The 14,681-nt window shown below is 37.7% G+C and overlaps 1 protein-coding gene and 1 pseudogene across 1 annotated transcript in view; one reads left to right on the forward strand and one right to left on the reverse strand.

Annotated features, from left to right (window-relative positions):
• Positions 1-14,681, forward strand: part of PCDH15 (protocadherin related 15) — a 1,631,248-nt gene that overhangs the window by 523,634 nt on the left and 1,092,933 nt on the right. The gene's annotated exons all lie outside the window — the stretch shown is intronic.
• Positions 6,032-6,474, reverse strand: LOC113258990 (guanine nucleotide-binding protein G(I)/G(S)/G(O) subunit gamma-5-like; annotated as a pseudogene).

The raw sequence follows: 14,681 nt of genomic DNA on the forward strand, positions 1-14,681 counted from the left end.
ATATATATACGTGTGTGTGTGTGTGTGTGTGTGTGTGTGTATATATATATATATAAAATAAGTGAAATTTAGTTTTGAGAAAAAAAGGAAATCAAAAGAAGGATACCAAAATATTTATAAAATGAGATACAGAGAACACTGCATATCAAATTTATGTATAGTGCAATCTCTAACCAGAGACATCTCTATTTTAACAGAATAATTAAAATATATTTGTATTCACATAAAAGGCTTAGAAAATAAAACAAAACAATAAAAAAAGTCAGTAAAAAATAATAGGTATCAGTTGATTAGAATGGGAAAAAACAGAACTGATTAATTCAAGAATTGATCCTTTAGTTAGAAATTAAAATAAAATGGCACACCTCCAGTCATATCAAAGAAAGGGACATTAAAAGATAAAAGAGATGATTTGTTCTTGAGAAGAAAATCTCTAAAAGAGGAAATGAACTATGTGTTAATTAAATATAATAAACTGGTGGTGGTTTTATGATAAGCAAATTGCATATGAGTAAATGAAAAACCTTTCCTGAGAAATGCAAGTGAAAACTGATAAATCATAAAAAATACTATTTTTGGATAAAAGATTCATATGTACAAAGTGACCTCTCCCCACCCCCAAATAGATCACTAATAGTAACAGAAATTGAATAGCAGTCACCATAGAATGATTTTTAACCTCTATTTGAGGTTCTCAGTTGATCTGAAATAATATCTGCTCAAGAGCTGTCCAGAGAATTTTAAAGATCAAGAATGAGATGGAGAAGAATGACTCCAACACTGAATAGAGAGCATCCACTGTAAAGAAGCTGATTCAATGTCTTGACCAGGCCGGCATCATTAGTAGCACTGGGCTGAGAATTTGCTAGTTTTCATGTCACTTGTTTAGAAAATACCCCGAAGCAGCAGGTGCAGGGCACGGAGGTGAGCGAGGACCCCAGGCCCTGAGCACGGGGGTTGTGATACACGCGGCCACACAGTTAGGAACTGAAGCCACGCACCCACCAGACCTCCAGGTGGGCTTTGCAAGGGGGGAGAAATGTCGAGGTGCGACAGTGCAGGAAAACACCGGGCCCCCTTAACGCTGAGCCACCTGCAGACAGGCATGCCTGGGGAGTGGGGGGCACACCCCGCTGGTGGGATGCCAGCCTCACCCAGCCTGGCAGCAGTGGTCTCCAGCCTCCTGCTCAGAGGAAGAGGGGAAGGAGCTGGACACATTTGAGGAACAGGCCAAGCCATGTGGCTGGTGCAAGTGAGCGGGAGGAGAGGCTTGGCGGTGGAGACCAGGTCACAGTGCTAGGCAGGGCAGCTCAGAAGGAGGTGAGGAATTTGAATTCATTGAAATACAACAAGAAACCAGGGTAGTGACATGATTTGACTTACACGTTAAAATTACGATGGTTTGATATCGCACAATTATTATCTACAGATGTGTTTCCTGCTGCCAGGCTTCCTATGGGCCCTCCTTCCAGTTAGCTTGCTGATTATTTTTGCTTTCATCCAGATGCTTTGCTGTTGGCAGGCAGGGATACGACCGAAGATAAAGGAAGATACATCTCCTTGAGATATTTTTAAAACTTCTGTTTACTGTAAGAATGATTCCGGAGCCTGTTAAAAAGTCATCCAAAAATAAGCACCACGCTCATGATGTCTCAGATGAGAACGATTTAGCACCTTTGTTATTTTCACTCACCGTGAAAACTTCTTTGTTTTCATTTGCTTCGTGGGTATAAATTGGTACTGTGGAAATTATCATAAAGTTTGTTGAGTAAGACAACCAGAAGTAGATGAAAACTCATTGCTACGAATAATGAATCATGGAACATTACATCAAAAACTAAGGATGTACTGTATGGTGACTAACATAACATAATAAAAAATTATTATTAAAAAAAAAGAAAGAAAACTCATTGCTACATTATGCTTGACTTACTTTTGACACCCAAGTCTTTTGGATCGTAGTATCTTTTGGAGAAAACTGTGCTTCTAATAGTGTTGAGTTTTACTATAATATTACCAGATATCCACTCAGTGGAAAAGACTCTGTTTTAGGAAACAGACACCCGGAAACTAAGCACTTATGAACCAAATGGCACTGACCTTGATTTTTTTCTCGGCTGCCTGATAGAGATTGTATGCTGCAGCCTTGTGTGTGTGAATGTGTGCGAATGTGTGTGAGTGTGTGTGTCTGTGTGTGTGTGCACATGGGTGATTTTCAGTTCGTGTTCTTCAAAACATGGTATCTATCTATGCATCACCATCAGGGCTGAAAAGTAGAAGCAGACAATGCATTTGTCTACAGAATACTAGATAATCTGTTAACTCTGTAAAAAGAAACAGAATCAACCCATTAACTTCTTTTAAAGAATAAATCAATCACCTAAAAATTTTTAAAAAAATAATTCCTACATGGTTATCTGTGTGTCTTATGCTAGAAAGAGTCAAAAAGAATCTCTGATAGAGTCCTTGCTTTCAAGAGTCTCTCTATGATAATATCCTTACCATATACATTCGGGGTGCCTCGTGTTTTCTCAAGGTTTCCTCAAAGTGTCCTTCCACTGGGACCTCACAACTTTGGAAGATAGGCACTGTTCCTTGCACATAGCCTATCATACTATATCACCTGATTCTGGACTGCATCATCTAAAATGCACGAAACTTAGAATATTTATTATCTTGACTTGTTCCAGCAAACACGAAATATTCAGCCTGTTGTGGAAAAGAGCATATATATATATATATTTATCAGTTGTTTACCTTTTAATATCTTTGAAGTCCCAGCAGCATGACTCTTTCTGTTTGGATGTCGGATTATGAAGTATGCATGAATGTCGAAATAATTTGGACAGCTTTATGGGGAGCCTGACTTGTGATGTTATAAAATGAAATAAACAGGTTGATTTGAACACTTTTAATGTGATTTATAATGTTTACACACATCTGTTGGTTCTGCTTTTCAGTAAACCTGCCAATTAATTTTCGTAATACAAGAAATATGCCTTCTTCAAAAGAAACACACACACACACATTTTACAGAAAAAAAATAATTTTCAGGGCACCTGGGTGGCACAGTGGTTAAGCGTCTGCCTTTGGCTCAGGGCGTGATCCCGGCGTTGTGGGATTGAGCCCCACATCAGGCTCCTCCGCTATGAGCCTGCTTCTTCCTCTCCCACTCCCCCTGCCTGTGTTCCCTCTCTCGCTGGCTGTCTCTATCTCTGCCGATAAATAAATAAAACCTAAAAAAAAAAAAAAAAAAAAAGAAAAAAATAATTTTCTCTCTCTCTCTTTCTCTGATGTCTTATAACTAGTACAAGGAAAACAATGGCACAATAAGATTGGGTAGATGTCTCAATGTTGTTATGAAATTACATTCTCACTACCAACGTGACAAGTCACATGTTGCTTCGGAGTTGGAATGTGAAAGGGAAGGTCAGGAGAATTAATGATGTCCAGACTTAGTATGGTGCCAGTTAGCATAAGGAGCTCAATAGCTCAGAGAAGGAGCTGGGAATTATATGTGGACTCCAGAGAAGTATGAATTATTCGTATTTTCAGATTTTTATAATCTATATGGTGTATATGAATGCATACAAATAACGGATATGTGATTAGCAGTTGGCCTGTTATAGCATTACCTCATTTGACTTTGCATATAAACCTGAACTGTGTTTTGATTTGCATCTTATTTTACAGATGTGAAAGCAAAGCATTGCCCTAGGATTAGGCAGAAAGTAAGTGTGCAGTTATAAGGCAGACCTTCAGATTTCAAATCTAAGGCCCTTCTAGCATTATGAACCAAGTCAGTATAGGAAAAATGCTGTTTGACTAACAATGTCAATAAAACTTGCATGCACCTTGAGCAAAGTAATGATTCACACACACCGTGGCTAGTGTTACCTCTCCTCATGCAGATTGATTAACTGAGACTGTGTACTGCAGTAATGGTGGAGAAAATTGAAAAGGAAATTTCCAAAAAGCTTGCTATCTCTAGTCATCAGAGAGGACTATTAATGTGTCACTTTATGTGCATTCTATTATTTTTATTATTACATTAAACTCTGTGGTGATACAATGTGCAATAGAGTTGAAAACTGGAAATATGGAATAAAGGAATAAATTGTTCTAATTTACCTAATTCTTTTTCACTTTACTACCTGCCACCAAATTCAAAAAGTATTTGCTTTACGGAAGGAAATTTGAGCAATAATTTCATGATGAATATTATTTTTCTATTATTTTATCTTTTATTATAGTCATCATTTCAAAATGCAAAATTACCTTAAATTTACATGCAACAAAAATATTAAATAACATTTATTAGGTGCTTACTGTGTGCCCAACATTTACTGGGTGCTAATATGGGAATAGCTAGGCATTTTACGTGCATTATCTTCTTAATCATCATTTGAGCCCTCTTAGATATAGATTAGTGTCAGTACTATTAGAATTACAAGCGAGAAAATTCGAGACTCAAGCGTAACGTAGAAGTCCCCAGGCTAATCAGAGACATAACTTCACCTCAAACTTCTGTGCAACTTTGAATATTTATATTTTAACTGACTAATCTATTGTACCTGTCACTCCTTTCTTCCTCAAATATACCTTATTTAGTACATACAGTTGGTGTTATGTAGGCAACTATAGTGGGTTGAATTTTGAATAATAGTGTACTATGATTCATTCTTTTGTCAGATGGTAATTTAACACCTATTATATTTTATGCATACAATTATTTCAGTGGCAGATACAAAAAGAAATATGTAAATAGCATTTTTTTGAGGAACTTTTGACATTAAAGTGGAGATACGATACATACCTTAAAAGTACCAATACATGGGGGTGCCTGGGTGGCTCAGTGAGTTAAGCATCTGCCTTCGGCTCAGGTCATGATCCCAGGGTCCTGGGATGGAGTCCCACATCGGGCTCCCTGCTCATCGGGGAGCCTGTTTCTCCCTCTGCCTCTCCCCCTCTTCTAGTAGTCTCTCCCCCCCCCCTTGTAAAAATAAATAAAAATACTTAAAAAAGTTCATGTCCTCCAACTCAAATGTTCTCACAGGCAGCTCTTCTAGGAGTCAAACATTCATGACAAAATTAATCTTGTACAGAGCCAGAGGAAAATTCATGAAGTTGCACAAGACCAAGGATTTTGTGAATTTAAATTCATCCAATAAGGGGTCTAAAGAATATTCATCTCATGATGCCCAAAATGAAGATGAGCTATGGCACAGGTAACCTTTCTTGAACACATATATGAAACAGTACACTGCATAGGAAGTATAGGGAGAAATCTCTCCATTTTAAAATCTCCCTAATGTGATACAATTAGTGACAATTTGTTTGGAATATATATATGTACACAAAAGGAGGGTATACACATACATACCATGTGTGCAAGACTACTGATTTGAGTTTTGTTTGTATGTTTATGTTGGAATATATTAGATGCAATACATTAGAACAAAGAAAGGGAGATGATAAATGGATGGTTGAAGTTTAAAATAGACTAAATAGAATAAAATAGGATGAATGCAAATTATTGTTAAAGAAACAAAATTACACCCACACACATTTGAATATATATATATATATATATATATATATATATATATTCACATGCACATACATACATACATACAGCTACTCTCTATATACAGGTAGAGATATGTATTTATAGATATCTGGTATCATTCCAAAGCCTTTTTATAAATATTAACACATTTGAATGAATAACATATTAAAATATATAAAACACAGAAGACAAAAATAAAGATATAATTGAGATAAAAGAGATATAAGATCCATGTTAACAACAACAAAAACATTTAGAAGTGGATAATATAATGAAAGGATAAACAACAAGAATTTATATATAATGAGATACAAAAATGTAGAAATGTTAAAAAAGTGGAAGATCATTTAAAAATAGAATAAAAATAATAAAATAGGATTAAAAACAAGGTAAGAGAAGATAAATACAGCCCAGTGAATGCAATTTTGGTTCTTTTTTTTTTTTTATACACTAAGTATTTTATTCTATGCTGCTGCCAGTGTATATAAAATAATTACCCTTGTGAAACAGAAATTTATGAAAATTCAGAGAGGTAGATGTTAAGGACTGACAAAAGTAGAAGTTTATATAGTATGGCACGTGTTATAGGGATAAGCTTTTGTACAGGCTTCAAATTTAGTTCTCCTTTGAATATTCACTGGTTCACGAAAAGTGGTTTAGAAAACCATCCAAAGATTCATTTTACTACAAAAAGGAACAGACTTTCTGGGGTCTGAAGGGATTCGTACTTGAAGATACACCAGTTAGCAGGGGGTCGTGTTGGGCATTCTGCAGACAGAATTGTTTCAAATCTGCAGCTGCCTGGGAAAGCTTCACGCGGTTGAGCCCGGCTTCCAGCCGGAGCTGTTGAACGACTTTCCTCATAGGGCGACGCTGGAGGAACCAGACATGGCGCTCTCAAGAGCGGGGCAGATTCGTCCGTGCGTGGATCCGTCGGCCCGCGGGTCCGCGGGGCCAGACGGTGGGGCAGCGCGGCGGGGGCCAATTTTGGCTCTTTTGGGCTGAGTTTCTCCAGGGGAAGAATTGGAAAAGGGATAATTCCGTTAGCCTAGAGAGGTTGGGGAAAGCTCTCAATCTGTGTTTGTAGGAGAGAGTGGGGGAGAAGAAGAGGAATCTCCATTTGGGAGGGGGCAGTCAAGAGAAACCGCTGAGCCTGTCTGCCCACTCTCTCCATATTAAGTTATCAGGGGTCCCACAGCTACTTGTAAGGCACGCTGTTGGGGGACTGTGGAAGAACCTCAGGGCTCGAATCAGCTCTTGGCAAAAACAAATTCCTGGCTCACATAAGAAAAATTGCTCAGCCTCATTAGTAACTTGAAAAATGAGAATAAAAATAATGACAAAATTCAGATGTATCCCCAAGAAGTAGTCGTGTAAGGACAAAAATACCAGTGTCTGGTGGTGTTTTTATTTTCCTTTCTTTTCTTTTCTCTTTTTTTCCCCTTTCCTTTTTTGTTCCTTTTCTTTCTTTTCTTCCTGTCCTTCTTCCTGTCTTTGTCCTTGTCCTTTCCCTTTCCCTTTCCCTTTTCCTTCCATGCTTCACAGTTTCATGGAATACCAGAATACAGAAATAACAGAAAGGGAATTACAATCACTAAAGAAAAGAAACAGTTCAAAGACGAGAGACCACATGGTGAATTAGAGAAGGAAGGGAGGAGAATGCTCTGGCACTGTGGCTGGAGCCAGAATGGTTTGCAATGTAGCCTCCATCTGATGATAACACAGGACAGAGAATAATATAACTAGGTATCTGTTGCTCGTTTCCTTCAGACCCATTTATTTATTCCCTCATTCAACACTGTATTAATTGAGCTTCACTGAGCAACTGTGATCGATTACAGGGTGATAATGTTGTCAACAACACAAGGGGACATGATAGACGGGTTCCTGTATAAACACAATCATTTCACATATTGAGGGGAAAAAAAAGAAAATCAGGCAGAATCTAGTCGGGGTAGACAGAGAGGAAAAGTCCGATGGTGGAGTCAGGAAACGTTTCTCTGAGGAGCAGCTACTCCAACTGCTAAGAGATGGTTAGAGTCAGTAATGGAATTGGGAGGGATGGAAGTTAATTATAATGATTAGAATGGATTATAATAAAGTAGGAGGAGAGTGGGATGAGATGAGATTTGCCAAATAGGAAGGGATGGACACACAGGGCTTAGACAGCCAATGCGTTAAAAACAGTTTTCTCTACAGTGGCATGATTACAACGAAACATATATTTACCAGCCTCTACTTTAATTCTGAGCCACCTCCTTTTCATGTAAGAAAAAGACTGCACAGTATGTCCTATCAAAGTGTGTAAGCAGGTGACTATATGGAAAGCTAGTGTCCTTTCATTCCCAAAGAACAGGGGTCGCTCTTGTGTGAGTCCACTCCTAGGTCTCCCAAATACCCCTATCCAGGGGTTGACCTCCAAGTGTGTGCATTGGCTGAGCAGCTGGCTTCCTACCTCTTACCTACATCTCCAGTCAACTGAACTAGTGATCATCCACCACTGAAAGCTTGATTTTTTTCCCCTCACTGCTCCTACTATGTAGTCTTCTCCCCTTTTCTCCAAAAACCAGGAAGACTCAATCAAGTCAATCAATCAATCAGTCTAGGTAAATCAACAAAGAACTTCTGAATAGAAACAGTGGTTCTTCCTCTTGTCCAAACGGTTGAACACCTTCATCTCAACAGTTAACCTGTATTGAACACCAACTGTTGGCAGAGCACTTTGCATGTGTTTTCTTGTTGAGCCCTCCTTAACTCTGAGCTGTTCGTACCATTATCATGTGGTCTGTGCACATCAAGAGACTGAGACCAAGAGTGATTAGAAAACTGTCAGTTGATCAAACAGCTAATAAAACAATCACAATTCAAATGCATGTACTCCAAAGCCAGTGGAATGGAGCCTACTGCCTCTTCCTGTGAGGACTGGGCACTTTGTGTATTTATTAAGCAGTTTTTGTCAATACATACACGATTGCAGCCTTCTCTTTCTTGACAAACACTGTTTTGTCCCTTGCCTTATGCTAATGTCGAAGTCAAATGCCTTCCACAAACACTTTGAACCAGGCAGTGATTTCTCCTGTCGGAGAGTTTATTTGAATCCTACTCATGCACTGTCTTGATGTAATCCTACTTCTGTCAGTCCTGGGTTAGCATGCTTTTATACCAGAGGAATTGAAAATGAAATGCTACGAAATTGAGCCTAGCACACCTTCTAGACCTTCAGCGCACTGCTTTGTACTAGGATAGCTATCAGATGAACTTCTAGAGCAGTACCTAATTAAGCTGGCAGTCAAGTGCGAACTCTTGAATAAAAAATCATGTTGCAAGTGTTTCGCCCCCTTTTTATCCTGTAGTTTACATGGCTTAGAAAAGTTTGGAATTGTCAGCCATTTATAATAGGATTATAATGCCCTTTAGTGAGTGCCTTTTGAATGTTACATTCTCATCATGTACCATTAGAGATGAGGTTCTTTGTATCTTGCACCAGTTCGGTAGTTTACATTTAAACAGTGTCAGAATTTATATTCAACCCCTCCCTAAAGTATTCAACTTAAATTTTGGCTACAGTGCATTAGATTATATCGTTTATCAGTTGCAACCAGTCTGAGAGCACTTATGCCCTTTCTGTGAAAGCAAATGATCCCATAGTCACTGGTGATTTTGACATTGAAAGAATTGTACTATGTTCTGGGATTTATGAAATTACCATCATTAAATAGATTAAATGTTATTTATGATGAAACACTAGGAACTCTATCTTGGATACTTTGATGTTTTCTCAATGTATTTCTTAAGCCCAATTTGTTATTTGGATAAAGCCACTGTTCATTTCTATAGTGACTTTCTTTTTTTCTTTTTTAAAGTTGTTTTTGTGTGTGTGTGTTTTGTGTGTGTGTGTTTTGTGTGTGTGTGTGTGTGTGTGTGTGTGTGTTTTATCTCTTACAGTGCAGGGTATCCTCACATTCCCCCCCATTCTGATTCTTCCTATCAATATAAATCTCTAAAGCAGGCTGAGAAAAGCAATAGGCTATTTCCCCAAGGCCAGCAAGAAACCAAAAGAGCACTAGAATCCGAGTACGCTGGGTGTGTGTTCCTGTGCTTAAATCCTTCTTACTGTGACCAAATGATCCCACCCAAGTGTAAGAAATAACTGAATAGATCTACAGGAAGAGCCTGGGCAGATCATTTAACACATTTCTAGGATACATATTTCTCCTTTGTCAGAACAGGGGCTTGAGGTCAGTGATCGTTAGTTTCTATATGCTCTAAAGTTCTATGAGTTTATTTCATTTGAAGTCAGATGATAACCCAAACCTTTGAAATGAAAGAAGTAGAAAGCGGTAACCGTGGCTAGGTCTGGAGAGGGAAACTCCATACATGGGACTTAGGCATGAGGAGGAGAGACGAACTTTTAATTAAGTACTTGTTTAGTATTATTCTGCACCTTGTCCAAGTAAATGGATTAAATTATTTAAATAATAAGGATTTGAATACAAACTGATAGGGAAAAAACGGTATTACTACACTTTACCATATCAAAAACTATCGATGTGGTCATAACGAAGTTTTCATGAATTGGATTGTCCCTTCTCTGAGATGTCTAAATGCGTCTGCATTAAATAGTGTATCTATTCTGTCACTTCTTTAAAAAAAAAAAAACTTTTCCACTTAAAATTATTTGCCTCAGTAATGCAATTGAACTTTAAGGAAGATGATTATTCTTATATTGTTTTATTTGTATTATTTAATATGTTATAAATACTGCATTATTTAATATATGTAAGATGAGCATATATTCATTGTCCAAATAGCAATTTTTTTGGCAGGTAGGTAGATTATATCAGTCTTAATAGGTGCAAACACATATGATTTCAAGCAAACTGGGATGTATGATCATTATAAATTAGGGAGTATTGTATACAATTAGTAATGAAGAGTTCCTTGACAAGAAGTTCTAGCATTGCTGCCTTTCTTGGAATGAAAATTACTGAAAAAAAATTACTGAACAAAACATCTCTTACCATCATTGGAAACATTGCTTATAATTAAGCATTACATGCTGGCAATAATAAAATATTAATGGCTACCAGAATAATCCTGTCCCCGGCATGAATTTGCCGTACAGAAAATTCTTGAAAACTTGGATTTGCTTTGGCTCCTGTAGGATTTTTACCGTGCCTTCACAAGGACTGCCGGTCATTCCTTTGGCAATATTTCAAAGAAACAATAAGGGATTTGAGAGAGAAATAAATAAAGCAGAAATAAGACTAAATATAGAGGATTTGACAGTGCAAATGGAGGGAAATAAAGAGGGAAATGAAACATTTAGGACAGTGTTTTGCTTTGTTTAGATGAGCTTTTACATGAACTTATCATAAGGAATGCTAATAATCTTTACTAAAATGTATTGCACAATTAATATGCAAGGTACTTTTCTGTGTTCTTTACCGGAGTTACCACATTAGAACATCTAATTAGATACAATTATTACTCTCATTTCATAGTTAAGTAAAACCCAGAACATTTAAGAAGTTGGCCAGAGTCACACATCTCGTAAGTGACTAAGCTGAGAATGAAACCGAGAATGTCTGACTCTGAGATCTCCCCGTTACCTCAATGCCGTATCGTCCCTGTATGTGTTGAACTGTATATCCCCATGCTTTGGAGGATGGTTTTGATACATAATCTTTTAAAATAATTTTATTTATTTTATTCGAGAGAGAAAGAGAGCAGGAGCAGGGGGAGTGGCAGGCAGAGGGAGAAGCCTGCTCCCCTCTGAGCAAGGAGATTGATGGGGGATTTGATCCCAGGACCCCAGGATCATGACCTGAGCCAAAGGCTCAGCTGAGCCACCCAGATGCCCCTTTGATACATATTCTTAATGACCATCAAGGATTCCCCTTCAATTATGCCCCACTGCCCAGACTAAATAAAATCTATCCAAAGATTTTGTTTCTTAAGCCTCCAGGTAAATAGTCCTATCTGAAGCCATGTGGGGAAGTAGGTCAACCATTATCTGGCATGCATTCCAAAGGTCACCAAAAGTTCCAATTAAAAATGATGGGAGAGAGTGTTTTTGAGAGTTTCAATGAAAAATTGTCTTACTTGCATTGTGTGGAACTGAAAAAGATATCAGCGTGTCAACAGATGTCCTGCAAGATGGAGAAGAGTTTTACAATTCATAGTCTTAATTATTTAAGATGCCGGAAAAGTTATTAACATTCTCTTTCTTCAGTATTCCTTCGAGTATCTTTTAAAAATTTTATTGTAAGTAATATTTAAATTATGACAACACTTTTCAAAGGTTTACTGAACTGTTAAGCTTTTGGAGTACAGGTGCCACGTCTGTCTGTCTGTCTTTCTCAAGTTACCATCTCATTACCTAGCATAGCACCTGCCATGTAGTGGGCACTCAATAGTTGTGTTCAGTGACTGGATCCATGACCGAATGAAATAACCCTCTCTACATACTTTCCCCCACCCTTTATTTTCCTTTATGAGAATATAAATTATATGAGGAAAAACCACAACCTTACATGAATTTTATCATGACCACAGCTTGCATAACTGTGAAATAATTATGACTTTTTTTTATCCTGAAAAAGAAATATTAACAGGGTTTTTTGTTTTTGTTTTTCTAACTACATCTTTGGGAAGGAAATGTTTATGCTTGCATGTTTTCCAAAGGTACAGTCTAGGTGACTAACGAGTACTTCTTATGCTGTGTTGGAGAAGTGAAATCCACAAAGAAATCCAATACTTCAGTGGCCCTGTTGTATCCAAAAACCATGATTCTTAGCGCTCTGTTAGAAAGGATTTTGCAACTCACAGGCAGAACAACAGCTTTGGTTCTTTGAAGGTATAAACAGCATAAAGATGTAGACTTTGTGACCACAGGACTAAGCGTTTCATTTGAAAATTCATTCTGATCATTTGTACTTGCCCTGAGAAGTAACTCCTAAGATTGGGGGAGGGGGGTAAGTGGAGGGAAGGCACAGGCCTTTCTCTGCTTTTCAGCACCCAGGGCATCATGCCTTCGCGTGTAATGGGTGTTCAGAGTTATCTGTTATATAAACTATTGAAAAAGGCAGGGGAATCACAACGAATGAAGATATCAGAAGGAAAATTTCTATTTATAATCTCCAATATCTTGCGTGTGTGTGTGTGTGTGTTTTTAAACCGTATATATGAAAGGAAAGTGTGCTGAGCTGAATAAAAACTACGCTGTGTTGAAACTAAATTCATAAAAGGGCTGGGAGGTGAAATAAATACCACCAGTAAGTTTAAGGACCTCTCAATGGAAATGATACAATAATATAAACCAATGCAGTGTTAGAAGTTATACTAATGAATGGTGGTATGTTGCAGCATAAAGAGTGGGCTTGTACATATCTTATTTAGTGGAGTGTTTTGAGATCTGTAGGTTTTTAATCAATGTTTCTCAAACTTTAGCATCAGAATTACTCAGAGAGCTTGCCGGAACAGATTCTTAGCTCCACCCCAGATTCCACAGCAGTGGGTTTGAGGCAGGGATGAGAGTTTGCATTTCTCACGAGCTCTCCATGGATGATAATCATGCCAGTTGGAAGACGAGATCTTGATCAATACTAATTTAGATAATTTTGACTCTTCAGGTATTCACATTATTTCAAATCCATGTTATAAATGTGGTGGTTAAATAATTATATCTGAAGCCATGTTGGGAAGTAGGTCAACCGTTATCTGGCATGCATTCCAAAGGTCACCAAAAGTTCCAATTAAAAAAGTGAATGGAGAGAGTTGTTGTTTTTTTTTTTAAGTGTTTCAATGAAAAATAGTCTTACCTGCATTATGGAGACCTGATAAGGATTTCAGCATGTCAACAGATTTCCAGCTCGATAGAAAAGAGTTTTACAATTCATATTGTTAATTATTTAAGATACAGAAAACTGGGGCGCCTGGGTGGCACGGCAATTAAGCGTCTGCCTTCGGCTCAGGGCGTGATCCCGGCATTCTGGGATCAAGCCCCACATCAGGCTCCTCCGCTATGAGCCTGCTTCTTCCTCTCCCACTCCCCCTGCCCTCTCTCGCTGGCTGTCTCTATCTCTGTCGAATAAATAAATAAAATCTTTAAAAAAAAAAAGATACAAAAAAGCTATTAACATTCCTTTTATTCAATAGTCCTTCAAATACCTTTTAAAAAATTATCACAAGTAATATTTTAAGTTATGACAACATTGTTCATAGGTTTACTGAACTGTTTGCTTTCAGAATACAGACACTGCATATGTTTCCATTTCTCACAAGTTCTCCATGGATGATAATCATTCCAGTTTGATCTTAATCAAACTAATTTAGATAATTTTGACTCTTCAAATGTTCCTGTTATTGTTCAAATTCACATGTTACAAATCTAGTAGTTTTGTGTGTGTGCATGTGTAATTTTCCCCCCAAGAACAGATTTCCCCTTTTCTCTTGCAGTTTTCTCTGTGAGAAGGGTAGCTTTTTCTCTCTTAGAATTAGGTAATAATAGATATTTTAAAGTAAACACAAGAGCATGATTCCTTCTTGAAAATGGAAGCAAAAGTTTTTTGGTATTACCTGAAGGAACAGCTGCTATGTGGGACAATGTATGTCTTAAGGCAAAAGGAAAGGACACCATTGAAACCATGGACTGGCTCTTAATTTACTCAGAAGTGACACATTTTATGGGTCAAAGCAAGTCTTATGGCTGTTCTTGATGAAACTGGTAGAAACATGTACTTTTCCCATAGGGAGGTGCATCACAGGCCCCACAGACAAGCCCCACCTTGACTGGGCAGGGATGTACGCTCCTCCCGTGGGGAAGAACACATATTTCTGATGCTTCTTCAATTGGAACAAATTTTGAACAATTAGTTCCTTATTATCTCTGTTTTTTAAATCTCTCACTCAGTACAGACTTTGATTCACATATATTTACTTCACCAAAGAGGAGTCCTACTTAAGTATGATTGATATCTTTGCAAACGGTCCTTCCCCCAAATCAGATATTTATATAAAAAGGTATATTAAGTTTCTTTACCAAGTGTACTCTTTATTTTCCTGGGTTCCGTGGCAAGAAGAGACACTAAGTCTGGAGTCAAAGATCTGG

The sequence above is a fragment of the Ursus arctos genome, unplaced genomic scaffold (assembly GCF_023065955.2).
Source record: "Ursus arctos isolate Adak ecotype North America unplaced genomic scaffold, UrsArc2.0 scaffold_7, whole genome shotgun sequence".
Taxonomy (NCBI): domain Eukaryota; kingdom Metazoa; phylum Chordata; class Mammalia; order Carnivora; family Ursidae; genus Ursus; species Ursus arctos.